The sequence below is a fragment of the Halichoerus grypus genome, chromosome 7 (assembly GCF_964656455.1).
Source record: "Halichoerus grypus chromosome 7, mHalGry1.hap1.1, whole genome shotgun sequence".
Lineage (NCBI taxonomy): Eukaryota > Metazoa > Chordata > Mammalia > Carnivora > Phocidae > Halichoerus > Halichoerus grypus.
The window spans coordinates 8058971-8081439 of NC_135718.1; the positions used below are offsets into that span (position 1 = coordinate 8058971).

At 52.1% G+C, this 22469-nt stretch overlaps 1 protein-coding gene across 9 annotated transcripts in view; it reads left to right on the forward strand.

Moving 5' to 3' along the window:
• CHST15 (carbohydrate sulfotransferase 15) overlaps nucleotides 1-22469 on the forward strand; it is a 153930-nt gene that overhangs the window by 10707 nt on the left and 120754 nt on the right. The window contains exons 2-3 of one of the 9 annotated variants that reach the window (XM_078077009.1): nucleotides 8765-9032; nucleotides 9450-9539. The exons of 7 other annotated variants lie outside the window; for them this stretch is intronic. The gene's annotated coding sequence lies outside the window, so the exon portion shown is untranslated. The remainder of the gene's footprint in view (nucleotides 1-8764; nucleotides 9033-9449; nucleotides 9540-22469) is intronic. One more of the 9 variants, XM_078077010.1, reaches the window with a different exon arrangement.

Consider the following 22469-nt stretch of genomic DNA (forward strand, 5'->3'; position numbering starts at 1 on the left):
ACCACATTTTATAGACATATTTATAGACATTGTCTCCATCTTTGGTGTTTTACAAATAATGCTATAAACATTCATGTACAAGTTTTTATGTGGACACGTGTCCACATTTCTAGGGTTATAGTTTATGAGATATATTTACTTGCTCTTTTTTTTTTACTTGCTTTTAATAATAAGATTCATTTACTTTTTTACTTTTTTCCCTGGCCCTCATGAAGGCTTCATTCTCAGATGGGTTTCTGTTCCCCCTCTGAATTGTCTGAATTTTAGAGCTTGGAAGGGCCTTCAGGGAATAGCCCCATTTTGTAGATGGGGAAACTGAGGCCCCAAGAGACCACACGGGGTCAGGATTGAATCCTGGTTTTCAGAGCCCGTCCACTTGCCCTGAATGTTCTTCCTAAGCTCTTGGTAAAACCCCGGGGCATCCTCTTGCATGGGTCGGGGCGGACCATTGGTGACCACCTTGCCCAAGCCCACTGTTGTATCCCGCCCTCCCCCCCCACTCCGACAGGGGCCGGAGAGGGGTTCATCCGCCTCCAGCTGCCAAACCAGGACTACAACTTGTGGCGCCAGCGCCTTCTTGTTCTTCCCTGCGGCAACAGGAGGCCAATGCTTATCCGGGGAATAATTAAATTAGGAACCAATTCAGAGAATGAAATTTTATCTGATCTGGCTGAGCCCATAAACAAGGGGCTGTGGCTGTGACTTCAGGGTACATTATGAAGTTGTTTTTAAAGCATTACAGTGGGCCAGAGCATTGACTGAGTTGTGTGGGCCAGTGGGGGCACCTCCCGGGGCGGGTGGGTGGCTGGCGTGCCTGGGGGTTCATCCTGGAGTGTCTAGCGGTGTCACCAGACCAGGTTTTCACACACTTGATTCCAGGTGCTATTAAAGTTCTGATGCCGTAGATAGAAGTGTGTTAGGGCTGGAATGTTCTGGATGCTTCGGAAAGTCCATCTGTCAAGAGCCTCATGGATACATTCCATGTCGTTGTGACTAACATTGCCATGCACCTCTACACTGTAGTGAGGAGTGAACTTTGCAGGAAGCTCATGGGCTCTAAAGCAAGGTGCTGCATCAGAACCCCCATGGAGCTTTTCAAAAGAGATACACACGCTCCGGTGCTTCATCAGGCCTTTCGGGGTGGGCCCTGGGCATCTGTGCGTGTGCGTGCGCGTGCGTGTGCATGCGTGTGCATGCGTGTGCGTGCATGTGTGGGCGCCGTGTTAAGCTTTTTAGCTGGGAACAATTGATGGAACTTAACAGTGATTATAATCATTCTTCTAATGAGAATTTCGAGTTCTTCCGTGGCAAAGAGGGGGACAGATAATCCCGACGGTGATCCTCAGGAATGAGCCTTTTTAGTCCTCAATCTGTGTTGGGACTTGGACGGTGACTCTCTTTGAGTTTCTTAACCAGATTCCCTGGATGTGACCACCGTACATTTTCCATCACTCTGCTGCTTCTGTGGATTGTAGACCTGTCTTCCTTCCCTGTGAACTGCCCCACGACCATCTCTACAGTGGCCCAGCCGGAGACCCCAGGGTCTCCTGTGGCACTTAGCTGGTCAGTGCAGGAGTTGCTTCCTTTCCACGTGCTGCTAAAGGTTATTTATCCCCCTAAGACAGGAAGTATGTCTTTGGGAGCCTGACTCTTCTACTTCCCCAGCTCTTCTGACTCAGGCTCTGTACCTTCCCTTAAGAGTCACTCTCCTGACTGAGGAATTGCTTTGTGCCTGACCCTGTCCTAGGAGCTGGGAATGCAGCCGTAGCTGGACAGACCGGGTCCCTGTGCTCACGGAGCGTATATTCTCCTGGGGAAAGACAGACAGCGGACAGGTTCACAGGTATCAGAGAACAGAGAGTAGTAAGTGCCCTCGACGGGCAGTGGCTGACTGGGTGATCAGGGAAGGCCTTTCCAAGGAGGGGACATCTGGGCTGATCCTTGAATAAGAAGGCACGGCCACCTGAAGCTCCAGAAGAGTGTCCCAGGCAGAGGGAGCAGCGAGGGCCAAGACCCCAAGAGGGGACCAGTTGTTGGGACCGGAGAGCTGGTCAGAGGACCTGGTTTCTAGCACCCATTCTTCTGTCTTCCTCCAAATTATCATCTCCTGCCCGGCCTTCTCACTCGCTGTACATCTCGGGGTGAAGCACACTTGTCCAATGCTGGCTGGCCCCAGCTGCTGCAGAGTTTTGGAAATAAGGCTAGCGGGAAACCGAGAGAAACCCCATCCTCCTTGTCCTCTCACTTAGGGTTTGGCTTGTGAGCAGAGGTTATTTTTATGTAAGCACATGCTTGAGGGCAAAGTCTTAGGGCGGGCAGCTGAAACCACACTCATCCAAACAAGACGGAAATAGTACCACGAGATCCCCAAGGTGAGCGCGTGGCTGATGACTTGAATTTGGGACAGCTCCAAGCAGCCCTCTTGTGAGAGAGGGGACCCTTTGGCGGGGCAGTGGGGCAGAGCAAATTCCATATGCCCATTCCCTTCCTTGAGTGTTGCTTGTCTACCTGGCCTTGACCAAGGCCTGGGCCCTCCCTTAGGGCTTGACTTCCTTTTGAACACTCTCAAGTGGAGGCTCTGCCTCCCTCCCCGTGCTACCCTCCTGAGGTCCCTTCCCATCATCTGTTGCAACCTTGTTCCTTGAGGGCCCTGTCATTCCTGGTCCCTTTCTTACAATCTTCTCCCTCCCCAGCCCAGGTTCCACCATCGTCCAGGTACCCGTGAGCTCCATGGGAACGGCCTATTTGGTGCTCTGGTCCCCTGGATCTTCCACTTCTTCTCTTTCAGGATACCCTGGGCCTTGTGCACACCTGGAGCACTCCACGCAGCCTACAGTCAGTCCATGCTAGTGACAGGTTAGTGACGGCCTTTCTTTTGTGGGAACCATGCCCCAGGACCCACTGGCCAACCTGACACATAGTAGGCCTCAACAGACTATTTCTATCAGTTATTTTCGTAGACTTTAAGTCTCTCTCTGGTCTTCCCTGGACATCCTTAAGGGTGTAACATTACAGAGTTTTCCTATAAGTGTTTATCAGGAGTTGTAGTAGATGTACAGCTCCATTTTATATTGTTTGTGATTAGTTTTTAAACTCTGACAAAACCTAAATTTCCCTGAGTTTTAGTAAATGGAAAAATAACAGAAACAATTTTTTTTTCCTGAATAGCTTGATTGAGAATCATTCCAGATGTTCACTCAGTGTCTCTTCCCAAGTCCGCGTGGGGCTATCCCGCCTGGAAACTGTGACTGTATTGACATGTTGAAAACTTGCCGAGAATCCCCCTAATCTTTTGGCGTTCCTAGATGCTGCCTCATAATTTTATTGTAGGTTTTATTTTGAAATAATTTGAGACTCACAAGAAGTTGCAGAAAATAGTACCGAGTTCCTGCGTACTCTTCACTCAGCTTTCCGCAGCTATACCATCTTGTGTAACCACAGAACATTATCGAAACCAGGAGATCGACGTTGGTAAAATACTGTCACTAAGCTACAGACCATATTCTGCTGCCACTTAATTTTATTAAATCTAGGGATCCACAGCACTTTAGAATTTCATAAACTTCAGTGTTGTCATTTATCTTTTAGACCATCTTTGGATCTCTTCCAATTGGCCATCAATTAAAATTAGTTTCCATTGGTCAACCGATACCAGAAGACCCGTGATGTGTGCATTTCACGTCCTCCATACGCCCATACGGTGCTCTGTGGGAGCATCACCCTTGGTGCATGCATGTAGGCAGCCTTGGTCCCCAGATCTTAGAGATAAGGGGCCCTACAGAACAGTGTGTGATAGAGCCCAGAACAGGGAATCGGGAAGCTTGAGTTCAGATAACGGTAACCAGTTGTTGGGTGCTTGTGCTAGCCTTTATCTTTATACTCAGCAATCTTTGATATAGACACGCTTAACACCCCCACTTACAGATGGGAAAACTGAGGCCAGAGAGGTTCACCCTGCCCACCTTCTGGCAGCTGGTGAAAGGTAGAGTGGGACTTGAAGCCAGGCGGTCTGACTTCAGAGGTTGCCTGCTCTTACCTTGTAGGGCTGCCTTCCTTGTTCAGGCCTTCACACTTCTGGTCCCAATTCTCACTGAATGCTCTGTGTCTTGGGGCTGCTTACTTGACCTCTCTGAACCTCTTTCCTCAACTGTAGCATGAGGGGTTTGGCTGAGAAGATCTATCATGTCCCTTCAATTCCTCCCTCCCTCCCTCCCTCCCTCCCTCCCTTTCTTCCTCCCTCCCTCCCTCCCTCCTTCCCTCCCTCCCTCCTTCCCTCCCTCCCTCCCTTTCTTCCTCCCTCCCTCCCTCCCTTCCATGTCCTTTCAGTTTCTGAGTACAGTTGGTTGTACTGGCGAAAAACCAGTAGGTACTTTTAAGGTTGGGAAGATTCCTGCTGCCTAATTTGGTTTGATGGGAGCCTCAATTCCAAATGAATTATGCTCTAGTGTATTTTAATTAAACCATCTACAAGCCGATTTCTTAAAAATGCAAACTCCCCGTGCGGCATGCTGTGTCTGAACCCCCCACGCTCAGCTGTGGGTCAGAGTGATGCTCGAAATAACCAGAAGGCATGTGTGAGGCTGCTCACTGTCAGCCTCATGGGCAGCATTAATTGTGAGATGCCACCAAAACGAGATACGGGGGCGTTATCAGCAGATACTTCATTGATTTTGCATTCTCCACAAAGGAAGGTTAAAATGAAGCTTGTTTGTAAATGGTGTTTAAACCTTGCAGTCCTGGGGACCGTTTTTGTAAAAACTGACAGAGCAGGGCCCTTGTCGAAGGGCTTCATTTTCTTTGCAGGTTGTGGAAGGAGCCCATCGCTCAACTAAGGTAAAGATTTTCCCATTTAAAGGGGCCAGAAGAGTGTAAGCTTCCGCCGTAAATTTCACAGAAGGGGCCTCCACTTGAGTGCACGGTGGCTGGACTCTGGGATGGGTGTGTAATCGCATTAGTGTGATAAATTAAAGGGCCTGTATTGTTTAAATTGTCAGGTAGAACTGTATTAGAGGAGATGGTGCTATAGATCAGAGTTATGATAAACGGGCTCCTGGAGGCGCCTTGTGCTAACCTCATTGCTGGTGTAGAATGCCAGATGCTGATTCCGAAGCGCTCTGGGAAAGGTCCTTACTCAGACTCACGATGAGCTTAAACCCGAGGTGTAATGCCATTTCTAGGTATTTGCTCTTTCGTGGTTATGTGTACCAGGAATAAGAGAAGCTCTTCGGGCGTGATTTCTCTTCCCTTTGAATCCTGATTACATAACTCGTAAGATAGCTCCGCAAGCGGCCATATAATTTACAGGGCCCAGGGGCTCAGTGCAATATGAAATTGTGAGCCCCATCCTAAAAGATTCCTGAGAATTTCAAAATGGGGACAGCAGAGCATGAAACCCAGTGCAGGGCCCTAGTGAGCCTGGGGCCTGCGTGACTGCGTGGGTTGCAGTCCAGGGAGCTGGCCCCGGGTATCTTGTAGGATGCTCATCCTAGACCGACTTGACTTAGAGCCACTTGCATGAATGGTTGATTGTGAGTGGCCGGAGGGCAGGCCTGCAGCCGTATCACCTCCGTGGGCTCTGTGGGGTCTAGCGGGGTGCCTGACCCCTGTGCACGCCCAGGAGAGACTTGCTGAGCTGAGTTGGTTCATGGAGCAATTGTCCTGGTCTGCTGGTGGGATCTCCTGTGGCTTTCTTGGGTTCTGAGTGTCCGGAATCTGGAAACATCTAGTGCTGTGCTCTTCAGAATGGACAGGCACAAGGGGCCAAAATCCTTTAAGGAAACTCACTGTCAGAAGCTCAGCTTACAGAAGAGACAACCTGAATGTAAAACCCTTCTAGACTGTGTGTGTGTGTGTGTGTGTGTGTGTGTGTGTGTGTGTCTAAAGCTAAAATCCTGGTAGTTTTTCACTGCACAGTATAAAAGGCTGACAAACAGTGATTATCCAGCGCACCTTAATGGATAATGTGTATTTGTTTGTGGCCCTGTGTCTCAGTCCCTAGAGGGGCAGGTGCCCCCTCTTGGCTTTTCATCTCTGGCATCCACTGCTTGGGTTCTGCCCTCTGGGTTGCATGGAAGGCCCCTGGAATGTGTCCAGGCTTTCAGGGCCACCCTACCGCAGGGCACTCTGGTCACTCCCCCGTGTGCGAAGGAGGGGGGCGGCCCAGTGCACCTCAGCTAGGGAGCTCCGGCGCCCGGAGCATCCTTCTCTGTGGCGAGTGGCCCCAGGGCTTGGAAGGGCCAGCTCTCCTTTGTGTGAAGTCTTTGTTCTCTCCCAGCTCAGCCAGCCGGGACTTGCGCGCGCTCAGTGGGTCCCTTTTTCTCTTAGGAGCTGGTGGAGAAGCAGAAACTAGCATCCGGGGCTGGCTGCCAAAGAGAGGGGAGGCTCCAGCAAAGGAGAAGCTGGCCTTCGTGGGTTTTAAATCGGAACTGGGGCTCTGGGCTGAGGATTAAAGTGATTTTGTACCAGAAGGGAGTGTAGGGGTCGGTGCTGGGCTCAGAATATGTAGGGATAGCTGCCCACGTCAGCTCTTCAGAGCCTCGTCCCACGGGAGTTGCTGTGTGCTGGGGTTTCCTCCTTTTGTCCTCGATCTGTACAGAGGTCATTGGAGGCATGAGCTCAAAGCAGCCGGAGCTGAGCTCTCCTTCGTCGTTACAAGGTGAAGGGTCTGCATGGGGCTGTGAGCTCGAGGAAGGAAGAAGGAGCCGTCTCTTCTGCATCCTGGCTGGGTAGAGGTAGCAAGCCAGGGATCCCGCCTTTCTGGAACCACAGTTGCCCTGTTCAGCTCTAGACCCTCTGTTGCACCTGCTGTTCTAGAATCAGCTCCTCCCTTTCAAGGGAGCACTCGGCCCGTGCGTAACTTCTTCAGTCAATAACAAGAACAGCACTGTCCTTTTTTTTTTTTTTTAAGATTTTATTTATTTATTTGAGAGAGAGAGAGTGAGAGAGAGCATGAGAGGGGAGAGAGTCAGAGGGAGAAGCAGACTCCCCACTGAGCAGGGAGCCCAATGTGGGACTCGATCCTGGGACTCCAGGATCATGACCTGAGCCGAAGGCAGTCGCTTAACCAACTGAGCCACCCAGGCGCCCAGAACAGCACTGTCCTTTGTGAGCAAAAGCTGGTTTCTTTATTTTCCCTGGGAAGACATCCACAGTCATTGTTTTTATTTTGAAAAGAAAAATAATTGGAGAAAAGCCCACAATATTTTTATTACCTGGTGTGGGAGTCAGAGATCACCTAAATCATACTTCTGGGTTAAAACTATGGGGGAAGAAAATCTCAATGCACCAGCGAAAAATGAGAGAGAGAGAGAGAGAGGGAGAGTGAGATGAAAAGATGAATGTGCTAGAATAGTCTTTCCCTTCTGCAAACCCCATAACCTCCAAAGGGGTGGGGACCTTGTTCGTCTGGCCTGCCCCCTGTGTCCCACGCCACACTTAGCACAGCCACGCTTAGTGGAATCTGTTAATGGATGAATGAACCAGAGACTGGGTTCCTGTTGGGCCTGTGAGCCAGCATTCTTGGACAGTGGTCTCAAATGGAAGGAAACTATAAAGATACAAGAAAAGTATTCTGTCCTGTTGGAGACATCATGGTCAGTACTTCCCATAACTCAGTTAATCTCCCCTTTGGCCCTGAGAGGTAGACGACATGAGATTTGTTTTGTAGAGGGGCAGGTCGAGCACAGAGAGGTTCAGTAACTTGCCTGGGGTCAACCAGCTGGGAGGGGCTGGGCTGAGATTTGGTTCTAGGACGTGCCGCACGGCTGTGCTGCAGGATATGTTAGGGAGGGAGAGAAGTAACATTTACGGCCAGCCAGATGTTGGGGATGCCTTGGGTGTTCCCACTCGGTGAGCCCTAACCCCCAGAAGGCCACAGGCAAGGAAGTAAACGCTGGCTGCTGGGGAATCATGGTGGCTAAGTCGTGTCCGGGCCCTGCAGACTCGGAGCTCAGAGTCCGGTGGACGGACTAGACATAAGCACTTAGTCAAATGGTCATTTAATTGCAGTGGTGATGAGTGTGTCACAGGGGAGACCTTAGGGGCAGGAGTGGTGCATGAATGCGCTTGTTGTTGCATTGGGTCTTCTAGCCCAGGGACGGGGGTGTCGGAGACTTCCAGGCCACGATGGATGAAGCTGGAGGAGGGTGGGCAGAAGGAAGTGCTGGGCCCAGGGCGGAGGGAGGGAAGGCCCCAGCAGGCCTCCGGAGGGGCAGAGTCTGCAGCTGCTGGTTAAGTGACAAGGCGGTCCTGGTGGGCGTGAGGGTGGGGGGTACACAAACCCCAGTGAGGTGCTGGGACCTGCGGTTCTCTCTGTAAGGTTCAGAGAGCATGGAGCCCTTGTTCCTGGAGACTGGGTTTCTGGAGAGAGCCACCGCTCCAGCATCGCGCCCCTGCGGGCGGGGTGGCCCACCCTGCCTAGTGCCCCCTGCCTTCTGTCTAGAGGGAAGCTGGGCTTCCTCTGGGGACAGTTAGGGCTCCTGGGACCTCTTTGTCTTCTTGCTCCTTTGGGAGATTTGAGAAGTTCTCTGGAAGTAACTTGCAGAGAGGAAAATGTCTAAGGCCAAGGTGAGGACTCAGTGTCTTCCCTCCCTGGGGGTGTGGCCCCCTTAGCCATGAAGTGGGACACTCGGGACCCAGTGGCGAGCTCCCTTCCCTGGCGGTGCGGCAGGAGCCTCGGGCCCGCTGCTGACCGTGCGGCCTCTGCCCCAGGAAGTCTTCTTTTTTTTTTTTTTTTTTTTTTTAAAGATTTTTATTTATTTGACAGAGACACAACGAGAGAAGGAACACAAGCAGGGAGAGTGGGAGAGGGAGAAGCAGGCTTCCCGCGGAGCAGGGAGCCCGATGTGGGGCTCGATCCCAGGACCCTGGGATCATGACCTGAGCCGAAGGCAGACGCTTAACGACTGAGCCACCCAGGCGCCCCGCCCCAGGAAGTCTTCTATGGAAAGAGGCCGAAAGGACATGTGAGCCCGCCCTTTTAAAGCCCGCACCTCGGACCTCACCCCTGCCGTGTGCCTGGCCAGGCCGCCAAGGTGAGCAGGCCCCCGGTGCGGCCGAGGAGGGCCCAGGGCTCGCAGCCTCCTGGCCACATCCACCCCGGAGAAGCCATTTAAGACCCTGGAAACCCATCAAACCTGGCAACGGGAGGTCATTAGCCGCCTGACTACGAGCTGGGTCATAAAATAAACCCTAAGTGGTTACGAGCTCTGTTAACCATTCTGAAATGCACAAGCAGAGGAGGCTTGGGTTTGGCGCCTCTGAACGGAAATGGTGTCCATCTGATGGGAGGACATTCACCTTCCTCAGGGCGACAGGACCGGATTGCCTTGGTGCGTCCGCACTGTGTCGAACTGCTGCGTGCCCTTTGCTTCTCTCTTGGTTTCGTTCGGGGCAGAAACTGAGCACGACCCGTTCTAACTTTCTTCTTGTGTGAACTCTTTTCTTCTCAGAGTATGCTACCCACTACAGAGCACCTCCCAGACTCATACTGCTCTAGGGATTTGCACGAACAGAGCTCACCTGTGCAACCAGCGCCGAGGGTAAGAATAGGAACAGCACCCCAGAACCCCTGGTTCCATTCTGCTCCCTAATCAAGCCCCCAACCCCTGGCCGGGGGGAACCACCGTCCTCACCTCCGCAGCCTTGGCTGGTTTCCCCTCTTCTGTGGGCTTGACACACACAGGGCCATGCAGTGCGTTCTCCTTCTTTCTGAATCCGTGTGCCTAACACCGTGTGTGTGAGCTTCTTCCCAGGTGCAGCTTGCAGCTGTACTTGGTTCTTATCTGTAGCTGAATTAGAGTCACCCACTCCACTGCGGGGAGACACTGCCCTTTCCAGTCTGTGGCTTTACATCTAGCGCTCCGAGCTTTCTAGCGTGTCTTTGATGAGCCTCTGGACATGGTGCCGTGGAGCACCTACCTGGTGGTAGAACTGTGCGTCTTTGGGAATGAGCATGTTCAGCTGTCGTAGACGCTGCCAGTTTTCCAGACGATTGTACCAAATACAAGTCCCACCAGCTGTGTACGAGTTTCCTGAAGGAAGAGCCTGGAACGACCATACCATGAGACCGACTCCCCTTTGCCCCCCACCCCAAACAGGAAGGCCCCAGGGGGATAACTGCTGGTCCTTCTGCGGGTTGGTGTTGCATGGATGTGTGGGAACTGGTAGAGAGCAGGTCTTTATGATGCCCCACGAAGACACCCCTGTCCTGACCAGGGCTCTGCATCCCACGGTTGCCTGTCACTGGAAGCCTATCTTTGTACCTGAACTTGGGGATGGGGATTTGTTGGTCTCTGAAAAGAGCACAGAATCCAGCATCTTAGTTGTCACCCTTTGGGTGTCTGCTTGCCTTGGAATAAAGCCTGGGATGCCTCTCTCCTAAGGGGCATGGGTGGCCGTAGTCACCACTTCATGGCTCTGTCTGGAAAGGTTTTATTTGCAAATCGATCTGGTCCCAGAAAGAGCTGGTTCTGTGCAGGGCCTTCTTTTGTGCAGCTTGACCAGCCGAACCTTCCCATCCCATGTTCAAGGTGGGCAGCTCTTCCTTCCCCCATGGCCGCTGTTCAGTGTGACCAGGGGTCCAAAGCAGGGGGAGAAGGCAGTCGGCATTTCCAGAGGGTCCCTGTGTGTTGACAAGCGCTCTGAGCACAGGTGGGCTGCTCTCCTGTCGCTGACCGAAAACTGAAGGGGAGAGGCTATAGCACCGTCCCTGAGGCAGTGTCCCCGAGGCACAGTCCCCCAGTGGAGAGCCCCGCTGGGGCGCTGGGTGAGTTCCAAGGGGGGTGCTCCGCCCTGGCTCCACGAATTCCTAACTTACAACAGTTTTGGCTGGATGTGGGAGACTCAGAAGGAAGGAAACTCTGTGGCTATTAGCTGGAGGCTTAAAAGTCCCCTGGGGTGATTGCCCACCTGCCTCCCCCTGTCCCCAGTAGATTGAGGAGATCTGGGGCAGGGCCAGGCAGCTGTGTTTTTATCTAGTGCCCTAGGTGAGTCTTAACATCAATTGTGGGAAACAGTGACTTCCCAGTGTCTTTGCTGGGAGGCTGGGTAAGGAGGGGAATAAGGAGATATGGAACGGACCTGGTTGTTAAGGAGCTCAGGGTCCTGGGTAGCCCCATGAGGTAGAACTTTCTGTGACAACGGAGGGGCACTGTATCTGCTCCACCCATATGGTTACACCAGCCACACGTGGCCAGTGGGCACACGGGATGTGGCCGGTGTCCCTGAGGAACTGCATTTAATTTTAATTAATTTAAATTTAAAAAGATATTCAGTTCAGTTATTGGACAACTTTTAAGAAAGTTTGGGGCAACTTGGGCATGTCACGCTCCGTTTTAACTGTATATTTTATGAAATCTGAATACGGATCAGGTCCTTCCGGTGAAAATTTAGCATCCAAATTGAGATGTGCCCTAAGTGCAAAAATACACCCTGGATTTTGAAGACTCAGTATGAAAAAAATACTGCAAACAATTTCATTAATTGCTTCGATAGTGCATTCATGCTGAAATGGTAATGTTTTGGATATGTCAGGTTGACTAAGATATGTGAGAATGAACTTCATGTGGAACATTTAAACGTGGGTGTGTGGCTCCCATTCTCTCTCTCTAGGACATGCTGCTCTGAGGATTCTCTCTCTTCCTTGCTTGGGGGTTGAGCCAGAGCGCCGGGTCTTGGGAGGAGGTGAGAGCTGCTTGCTGTCTCCTGTTGTTTTGCTCACCTGGAAGCGGGGTTTGGGGCTGATTACACACCTGGCCCTTCACATGGCCTCATCTAAGGTGGCAGGGAGAACCCTCAGTGAGCTGCCCGAGTGCCCTGCCCTACCGGCCACGTCTGTCCGGGGGCCGCCTTTGGAAACGAGCATTGCTCTGATGCCCCGCCCGAGAAGATAGTACTCCGAACACTGGGCGACAGAAGTGTGTCCCAGAAAGTGAAACGGATTTCATTTCTGCCTGGTCTTGGCGCCTGTGTTTCTGGAGGGGAGTGGGAGGCCTGGAGGAGCCCTGGGCAGGTGTGGCGGGCCGTGGGGCTCAGGGGAGCACATCTGTGGGGCACTGTGGTTCAGCAGCTCGTTCTCACCCCCACGCCCAGCCCATCTGTCTGATTACCTCCTTTGTGGGATTCTCGATGCCTCCGCCACCTGGCCTGGGAGCCCACCGCACAGGCCTTGTGTGGCTCACTGCGGTGGCCCTGGCTCGACACTTGGGCCCGGCCCACAGTAGGGTTTCATGGTCTTTGTCAAATGGGTTAATTTGGAGCATGCTGTCTGAAGATCCAATAAGGCCCTCGGGGGTGGGGGATTGGTCTCCCTGAAATTATACCCCAGTGGGTGGGCTGGGGGGCCCTGACTTGGGAGTAGTTAGGAAACACAGACCACCGTTGTGCCTTATTCTAAAATTTTAACCAGGTTTTTTTTTTTTTTTTTCCTTCTAAAAACTGTTTCTTGGACAACACCATAGCCATTACACATTGAAAGAGAAAGCTTCCCACCTTGCAGAGTTCTGTTTGTCTGCTTGACCTTCCTCTGCTGTTTGCTTCTGACAGCACCCTGGGCCACCTCCGCATTCTCTTGTCACCCCAGGAAGCAGGTGGGGCCATGTGTCCAAAGTTGGAACGGTCCCATGTTAGTGGGAAAGCAGAGTGAGAGAAATCTGTGCCTCTCTGAGGGGAGGATTAGGGACTGGTTGAGCAGGGACAAGCTGGCTGGCTGGGGAGGGCCGCAGGCTGGCCTCTGTCTCAGGTGTCCCTCAGTGGGAGCTTGTGGATGACTTGGGTCCTGGTTCATGGGTCCTCTGCTTGGCTGTTTAAAGTCAGTGACTCAAATTTCTACACCTGAAACCATAGACTTTCCGATAAATACCTGCCCTCTTCGGCTGTCACCAGGCCATAGGCTCTGCTGTCTGCTGGTTCGAGTTTCTCCTTCTGTACTGGTTGACTTTGATGGTGACATCACAGCGTGGGGGTGGGGCACCAGGTGACTTGCCAGGGACCCTGGGCGCCCTGGCAGCAGCCTCCCGAGGACCAGACCCAGGGACTTGTGCCGTGTGATACCGTTCACACAGCCTCTGCCCATTGTCATCCATTCCAGCTGGCTGATGGGGTCCAAAAACAGCGGGGATGAACTTGAACCTCACTAGACTCTTGTGTCTCCTGGCTGTATTTATGGTCTGTGTGGCATTGATCTGTACGAGAGCCGAGCTTGTGGAATTCGGTCGACCCCAATTCTTCCTACATTTGGGAGTTTTAAGGGATGTGGGAAATCAAATGGGATTTTGGTTGGTGGGAGTTTGCACCTTTGCCGGGTGAAACTCAGTCCCATGGCTTCCAAGGGAGGGGCCTCTGGGGCATGGTGCTAAGCCGGATGTCTGTGCAGGGACGGGCCGCCTCCCCACCTCTGAGAGGCAGGGTCTCCACCCTGACTGGTCGCGTCGCACTCATGTCTGACTGCAGTTTAGCCCAGAGAGGGACTTGCTCGTACCTGTTTGGATACTTTCTTCCTAGATTGGATTATCTCTTTGCTATGTTTTCTTTGTGGGCTTGAGGCCCAGAATCAGACCTACCATTCTAAGATAAAAATGATACTGCTTTAATCACTTGAATTTGTGTTTTTTATTAACATGGAACACTTTGCAGTTATTCACAAGGTCTTACTTTTAAAAGATCTGTTTCCTCTGTCTTTCTGGCTTTCTTTTTTTTTAATTTTAAGACTATGGCCATCAAGGCATGGATATGAAAGAATTTTTTATAAGAGCACAGCAATTCTTTTTAAACTGACTTAGAAGACATTAAAATGTATGTGTTTTGATCTTCTTTTCCTGGATTAGAATATGAAAGATCAGTTGTTGCAACAGACAGCAAAGCAAAGTAATTCATTTCTGATGCATTTCAGTGAGCCAGCCTTCTAGAAGAGGCCAGAATGAAACACGGAGCTGAGTGAGACAGAGCAGAACAGACCAGAGACCCACCTGACATGTCAACAAAACACAGACCCAAAGAGCAGGAATAATAATAGGAATGGGAGGGGTGCCTGGGTGGCTCAGTTGGTTAAGCAACTGCCTTCGGCTCAGGTCATGATCCCGGAGTCCTGGGATCAAGTCCCGCATCGGTCTCCCAGCTCAGCGGGGAGCCTGCTTCTCCCTCTGACCCTTTCCCCTCTCATGCTGTTTCTCTCTCTCTCTCTCTCTCTCTATCAAATAAATAAAATCTTTAAAAAAAAAAAACTTAAAAAAAAGGAATGGGAATAATAGTTATGGTGAGGATACACATGATTAGGATGGTTGCCATCTAGTCAAGGACTTAGGGGGTGCCAGGCTCCTTGCTAAGCACTGCCCATGAGTTATCTCAGTCCTCCTTGCAGGTCGTTTGGTTAGAATAGACATTATCATCATTATCTCTAGTTCTCAGATGGGGAACTGAGGTGGGCTTGGGGTCAGTCCTTGGAGCCAGAATGTGAACCCCAGCCGGCTGGATGAGCCATGTGCTCATAACCTCCACCCTGCATCTGAGCCCTTGGCACGCGGAACCACCCATCCGTGGAGCCCCCTCGCCACCACCCCCCCCGGCTCTGCCTGTGACCCCCAGAGCAGGTGAGGACTGGAGGCAGTGACCCCTGGAATTAGCCAGATGCTCATTTTTTGCTTCCATTATTCTAATAGCTCAGGCAAAGGTTCTGGGAGCTTTGACATTAAGTATCTGGCTAACTGCTTCATTTTACATGTTTGGACGCAACTTTTAATGCAATTTGAAAAACCTGACTCTACGTGGGGAAAATGATGTTAACGTATTTCTAACTTTGTTTCCCCAAATTCCTGATGGCTGAGGCTTCCAGTTAGGAGCTTAATTGCCCAATACGTCACATCCTCCCACTGCCCTGCTTGTCAGACTTGAAAGTCAGCTTGGGTTTTGGGCCGATTGATTGACCTCTCCTTACTTGTGAAATGCGAGCTTTGAACCAGATGGTCTCTCAGGTGTCTGGCTCTGTGCTGGTGGCTTCCGTGCCCAACAGGGGGGTAGGTCCGAGGAGGTCAGCACAGATGTCGGCTCTCGTCTGCGTCCCTCCTCACGGCCCAGCCCTGGTGACGGAGCAGCTGGGTCTGAACGAGATGCCGCAGTTTCGCTCATGTGAAGGGAAGTGACTGGCCAGAAAATATCCATGGAAGATAAGTATCTAAGAGCTTCATGCTACGTTTGAACAAGATTCCTAATTTCTTCTTTGAAATCCCCCAAGAGGATTTTAAAGAGGCTTGAAGTATGCTGCTCGCAGGAGTCCTGGCACGTTATCGGATCCTCCAGCGTGAGTGCAGAATGCAGTGTCTGGAGGGTGGCTGTCGTGTCGCCCGGGCTGGGGGCCCGCATGCCCAGCGATGCTCACAGAAGGCCAGCCGGTGACTCTAGGATATGCAGACAGCTCTTTTGCTCCAGCTGCAAAGCCCCTTTGACCCAAAGACCCAAGCAGGGGTGGGGGCGAATGGGGCAAAAGCAGGAGCCTGAAGCCAAGGTGTGTGCTAAATAAAGCAGGCTCTGTGGCCAGAGGCCCTGTGCGGTCCCAGAAAGTTTTGTGGGGAGCACAGGGGGGCCGGGGGGGGAACCACCCTGAGAAGGAGGGAGGTGATCCGCAGTCTAGGCAGGGTGCCACCCTGTCCGAGCTGAAATGGCTCCATCTCTTTTCCAGACTGTGAAGTGAATGCTTTTGGCCATTCCTAGCATCTTGGGGATTTGTTCCCCATCCGTCACTTTCATCTCAGGTTTTATGACGGCAAAATGGGTGTGAAAACCTCAGAAAACCTGAGTCAGCCAAAGACGGTCCAGCCAGGTCCAAACTGTTTGTCATCAGAAGGTGAAGGTCATCCCAGTAGAGGAAAGTTTAGAAAAAAGATCAGCCCCCATTGCTGTGTGAAAGTGTCGAGTTGTTTCTCCTAGTTGGCGTGGTGAGAGGAGGCGTGGGTACGGCCTGGGAACAGAGGCAGAAGCAGGGACGGACATATCCTGGAGGCCGTGGTGGGAGAGAGCCCCGGGTTCGAGCCCCAGGTCGTGTGAAGCGGCCGGGTTCATCCCGCACGCCTGCCCCTCTGCGGAGCAGAGCCAGCCCATGCTCGCAGCCCTGCCCGCCCCAGCCCTGTGCCATGCCACCAAGAAGCCTTTAACCCCGAGCTAGTTTTCCCCACCCGTAAAACCCAGTAAATCCCTCAAATTCATGAAATGGAGGAGCGCACTGAATTACAGAGGGAACTGGTATTTTATCTCTTCTGAAGTAGAGAAGAGGGGAGAGGAACAGAGGGGCCGCAGAAGAAAAAGGGAAAGAAAGAAAGAAGGACAAAGAAAGGTACTTTGGATTTTTAGTCCACTCTCCGCACTTGATGTTTTTGAAACATTTCCAAACCCTTTATAGGAAGGGAATGAAAACGATCCGAAGGGCGGAGGGGTCTTTCTTTTCCCTTTTGTTGTGAACTCAGTCCTGGGATTTGTGGCCTTGTGCGGAGAGACATGGCGTCCGAGCGCATTCAGAAATTTGCCTGAAAGGGGTCGGGGGTGGGGGTGTAGGAACCGAAGATGGGTAAAAACAGAACGGAAAAAACAAACCTCTGGCCACAGATAAGAATCATATAATTTACTAAGACATATCATTTTGTGTCTTCTTAAGCATGAAAGCTAATTTAGACGAGGGGTGCGCTTGACATGGGCCCCAGCGCCCCAGGCTTCTGCTCCCACGGAACTGGGGCGGTGGGGGCGGCTCTCGGAGGCGTCAGGAACCTGAGGCCGAGGGGGCCCCGGGCCAGCCCACGGTCCTGCGGTGGAGGCCGGTGCCAGCTCTAGGCCCAGCAGACACCAGGAAGTGGGTTTTCAGTGCCAGAAGGACTAATCCTAGAGAGGCAGAATTTCACCATGGCAGAATTTTAAGTTCTATTTTAAATACCACCACCCCCTGCATTTATTGGGAATTCTCTATTTGCGATGGGCTATATTTTTATATGTGTTGCCTGCCGCCTGTCTTCTTTATTTTCTTCCTTTAGGAAATAGTGGTAAAAGTGAATGGAAGAGGCACTGTGGCCACCGTGGAGATCACAGTACATGGTCAGGGCGGGGGCCAGCCCAGGAAGCACACACAGAGATGGGAGCTGAAAGGGGTTGGACGGATGAGCGTGGGGCCCGACTTGGTGTGGGGTTCAGGGGGGCCCTTGGCTGACATCTGAAGGGTGACAGGAGTTCATGAGCCAAGCAGGCCAGTGGCGTCGGGGAAGGTGGTAGGTGGCCAGGGGAGCTGGGGGGTGGCAGTGGGATAGACAGTAGAGGGGGCACCCAGGGCCTCTGTTTCTCCCTTCATCTTCCTATAGTATGGCGGGTGAGTGGATAATGTCCCCCCATTTACAGCCCAGTGGCCCAGAGCTCAGAGGTTAGGTGGCCTGCCCAAAGTCATACAGTGGGTGCGGTGGTTTCAGAATCCGGTGGTGTCCCTGGACTGCAGGTGCCACCAAGCCTGCTGGGTGTTCCTGCCCCGCTCACCATGCATTCCTGTGGACTCTAAGTCCAATGCTCGGGCTTTGGTCCCACAGCCTCTGCTGGGCCTTTGGAGGGATGAGGAAAGCATCACGTAGGCACTCGGGTTGTGTAGAAGAAAAATTCTTACTGACTGTGAGCTGACTTGAGGTCTGAACAACTGTGTGCTTTAGCCAAATATTTATTTTGCTGAAACAGAGACCAGAGCAGTTCTTGATAGCAAGTCAGCTATAAGGACTTCGTTAAAGTCAATTGTTTTTTTAAGTTGAGACTTTTTTTTTAAGCTCTCTGCAGACAAGTCCTGACCTTTATAATGAGGCCTGAAGGCTTTCCAGATCTTTATGAAAAAGATTCCACTTTTCTGTGGTTAGTTTGAAGAGGTTGCTTTGTTGACGTGTTGACACAGACCTGAGGATCCAGAACAGCTCTTGCAGCTCAGCTGTCCGGTCTCATACGCTGGATAGCTTCCTCCTATCTCCCCACTCTGCTTTACCTACTTGCGAAAAAGGGGCTCTCTCTCCTGGGCGAGCGGCAGCCCCCGTTCGTCAGCAAGACGGGCAGAGAGGTGCTGGAGAGACGCGGAGGTATTCTCAGAGAACGTAACCTTTGCTATGATACTTCAAGTATTGAAACTCGGAGAGGTTTTTTGAAAAATAGAGGCCACTCCACACTTCAAGAATGTCTCCACTTCATGGAGAGGAGAATTCCTTTTCCAGAGCCTGGCCATATCCACATCCCATGTCCGGGGGAGTGGGGGGGGGGGGGGATACTCGTCTATAAATAATACTTGCTTGACCTGTTTCTTTTACAGAGTTGTGACTGTGGTTGCCGAAGTTGAGTGAGGTTATCAGAAACTGGGTTTGTTTTCTTAAACATCTAAAGGAGGCTTTGAAATCGCTATCTTGTAACTTGGTTCCTTCTGATGGAAGGAGAGACCTTCCATCCGAAAAGCAGCACTTGGCTCCGGGTGTCCTGGTGGCACTGGAGTCTTCGTCACCGTGTCACCATGGGGAGGTCTCTCCAGACCTGGCCCATATGACGGAGCCTTTGCAGCTTTCTTCCTTCCTGCCTCGCAGCCAGACTTGGCTGGGTCTTCATACACAGGCGGGCATCCCTCCTGCCGAGCCGAGATCCCCGCGGCAGCGGTGGGTGGGAGACGAGGAGGAGAAATGAGGACGGTGGTTCAGTTGCTGCTTCTTGGACGCTCGGCGCCGGCGGCCAGCATCACACAGGCGCACAAGCATCTCGCGTGGATTACCCCACTCAGTACCTGCAGCGACGCGGTAGGTGTAGCCGGGCTCCCCATTCTGCAGGTGAGCAGACTGAGGCGCAGAAGGGGAACGCAGTGTGCCCGGGGCGCACCAACCAGATGGGCATGTGTACACTCACATACTTCTCACTTTGGGTTTTCGTCTTTTTTCTCTGCCACCACATTCTTCTTTCCACGAGGGCAATGTGCCCATTCCTACACCTGCGAACCCATAGGACGCTGGATCCTGGATCATCATCGTCAGAGTCTCATTTGGCATCAGTGACCAGCACAGGACATTGTCCTCCAGGGTCCCCTTTTGCTCAGGGGCCCTTGGTGCTCTTTTGACCAGTGCGCGCGTACGATTATAAATGAGCACGCCCACTCTGGCGTTTCCATGGCAGCAGCAGGAAGGCAGGGTGCACTCCCAGGCACACATCATTCCTAGTGAAATGGGGATGGGATTTTTTTTTAAATGACAGTTGAGCATTAGGGTATGGCCGGGGGAAGATGGGGTCAATGCAAAGGTTACTTGAGAAATAAGGGGATGAAGTGAGGCTTCCGTGTAATGTCCTGTTTGTACTTTGCACAAAGCCCTTTAGCGCCACCAGCCCCTGCCTCGAGGGGCCCTGTGGCCTCAGTGCCATCCCCCCAGGCCACCCGAGCTGGGGACGGGGACAAGAGTGCACTCATTTCCCACAGAAGGGGAAACCGAGGCTCAGAGATGAGAACTCTTGTCCTGGGGGGTCTTGGCCTGGTCCGTTTTCCACTCGTCACACCCTTTTCTTCAATATTTATTATTATTATTTCATCTTTACTGTCTTTGTGGTGACGAAAGGAATACTTGCTCTATGTGAGGAGACTCAGAAGTCAGATGGAGACTGTAAGTGGAGAGCAGAGCCCTCCGCGGCCCACCCCGACGGCTGGCGTGTCCGAGTGCGTGTGCAGGGACGGGCAGTTTGGGTTCAGCTTGTGTTTAAATCCAGCTCTGCGTCTTACTTGCTGTGCAATTTAGGACAAGAGACTTCACTGCCCAGAGTCTCGGTTTTCTTACCTGCAAAATGGAGCAATTACACGTGCCTTTAGCGTGACCTCATCATCGAGGCAGAGGGGAGGCAGCATGGTGCCCGCCACAGAACAGGAGCTCAGGTCCTGTGGGTTCTCCTCCCCCTGCCCCATAGCAGCGTTTCTCAAACTCACCTCCAGGGCATCCTGAAGGCAGAAGACCGTTCCCACTGGGGTGCCCCCAGCTGGCCCCAAGCACTGTGCAGATGGCAAGGCAAGATTTTGGGCAGATTTTGTATCACTTAGTGATATATCCGAGCTTAACTTTACTTAAAAACAATGCTTGTTATGTTGGAAATGTTTACATATTTTGAACATGGAAGCTTCAGATTGTCTTGTAGTTTCCTGCAGCCCTTGGCACACCTCCCCACACCCCTGGGGGGCTGGTGCACCTGCCCACACCCCCGGGGGGCTGGCAAACCCTGGGGGTCTGGCACACTTCCCCATATCCCTGGAGGGGCTGATGAACCTCCCCACACCCCTGGGGAGCTGGTGCACCTGCCTAAACCCTTGGGGGCCAGTGAACCTCCCCACACCGCTGGGGGGCTGATGCACCTGCCCACACCCCTGGGGTCTATACACCCAAGCTGGGGTTGGTGCTGGAGTGGTCCTTGCCTCTTGCCACACCTAGTAAGGGCCAGGCCTGTGGACCGACAGTGAATGTTCATCGCCTGCAGACGACACCCTGGAGAAATCCCATTTCACCTTGTTCTGAAACCCTCCCGCGGACATGGTGATTCTGTCAGATTGTTCACTTTCTCCATCAAAAAGAAATAATTGCAAAGAAGTGTTTTCAGGAGGTTCTTCTTATTCAAGGGTTAACCGGCTTCTTATTTTGCTTATCTTTGGAAATAAAACAATGTTTAAAACTATTCAGACCAGCAAAGCCATCTGGTGGGGAGTACACGGCTGCTCTCCATTCAATTGTGCCGCCTTTAATTTATTCACTGAAGGGCGCCGCTGTACATCTGCAAAGGCATTATTCGCACTTGGTTTTGAACATGTGAGCTGTGTGTCTATGCAAGACCTCTCTTCTTCGCCCGAACTGAAGGACATCTGGGTTGGGCTTCCTCTGCTCTTTGAAGGCTTCTACTCTTCCTGAATTCCTATCTGAGCAGGCAGGAGGGTTCAGGGGACTCAGCCGGGCGGGGAGAGCCGCCTTCCTCCTTTGGCCCTGAGATGTCATCTCTGTGCCTTATACTTGGAGCTGCTGCTACTTTGTATTCACTTTGCTATTTGTGTTAAGGAACACTGTGGAACGGCAGCCAGAATCTGCCTCTCATCTTTGCGGGCTACTTGTACAAGAGCCACAATGGCCCCTCGGCCCACACCGTGTCACTTTTTCCTGGTAGTCAGCGTTTGTCGTGGCAGGTGTTGGAACCCTTGAAAGCACGCATGAAGAATAGTAACAGATTGTATCCCATAGCTGGGTTCCTGAGATCACTGGACCATGTGATGTGTCTGCTTTGGGAAGAAGAGGATGAGGGTCTGAGTGGTGCTGGGGGTTTGCCTCCAGTCACGTGGCTGGTTAAGGGGGGCGGCAGGTGCTCCGCCCAGGCCTGTTGATCCCCAGGTCTGCTCTCTCTCTACTCGAAGTCATATGGAGGAGGAGGGGTAGAGCATCCCATTCTCTGGGCCACAGTTTCCCCATCTATGAAGTGGAAATACTCATTGGGCTTTTCCTCTTAGATTGTCAGGATGTATAAACAGGGTAATCCAAAAAGTCCCAGCCTGGTGTCTGGGCACAAGAAAGCCCTGATAAATCTGAGCTTATGTCACTTTTATTGTCATCACTAAGTGGCCAAAGCTTTGTTTTGGATATCTGCTGGGAGTTTGCTCCTTCACTCATTAATTAAAAAAAAAAAAGATTTAGTGGGTACCTACCTGGCGCCAGGCATGGTAGATATCGAAGCTAGTGTGGGGGATCCAGTGCCTGTACTGATTGGAATTCGGGGCTGAGTGTCACTGACTGCCCTCGAAGAGCTTACAGGGAGACATGGCCGGTGGGCTGGGTGATGGTTGCTCTTGCCGTCCTGGGAACCTTGATTTCTGAGCCTGTTTCTCCCAGAGCCACTGTCTTACCTGATGGTGTGGTGTGGGAGAGAGGTCATGGGCTTTGCAGCCAAACAGGCCTTCAGTTGCATTTTGGTCCTGCCCTTGGCTAGCCATGGTGGGGGCTCTGAGTATGTGTTCGCCCTAGCTGTGCCTCAGTCTCCCACATGTAACACACAGGGGTCGCAGTGCTGACCTCAGAAGGTTGTCATCAAGAAGGGAACTCACATCCCTTCAGGGCGCCTGGGTGGCTCAGTTGGTTGAGCATCTGATTCTTGATTTTGGCTCAGGTCATGATCTCAGGGTTGTGAGATCGAGCCCTGCACTGGGCTCCGCGCTCAGTGCAGAGTCTGCTTGAGATTCTCTCCCTCTCCCTCTGCCCCTCCCCACCCACTCTTTCTCTCTCTCAAAAAAAAAGAAAAAAAAGGAAGGGACCTCATATGGTGCGCTCATCCTCTGGGGTCCCTGAAAACCATATTTTGGGTCTGCACAAAGGGTGATATTTAAGTTTGAATTTTGAATGCCTTAAAACAGACCGAACATTGGGCGCCTGGGTGGCTCAGTTGGTTAAGCGACTGCCTTCAGCTCAGGTCATGATCCTGGAGTCCCG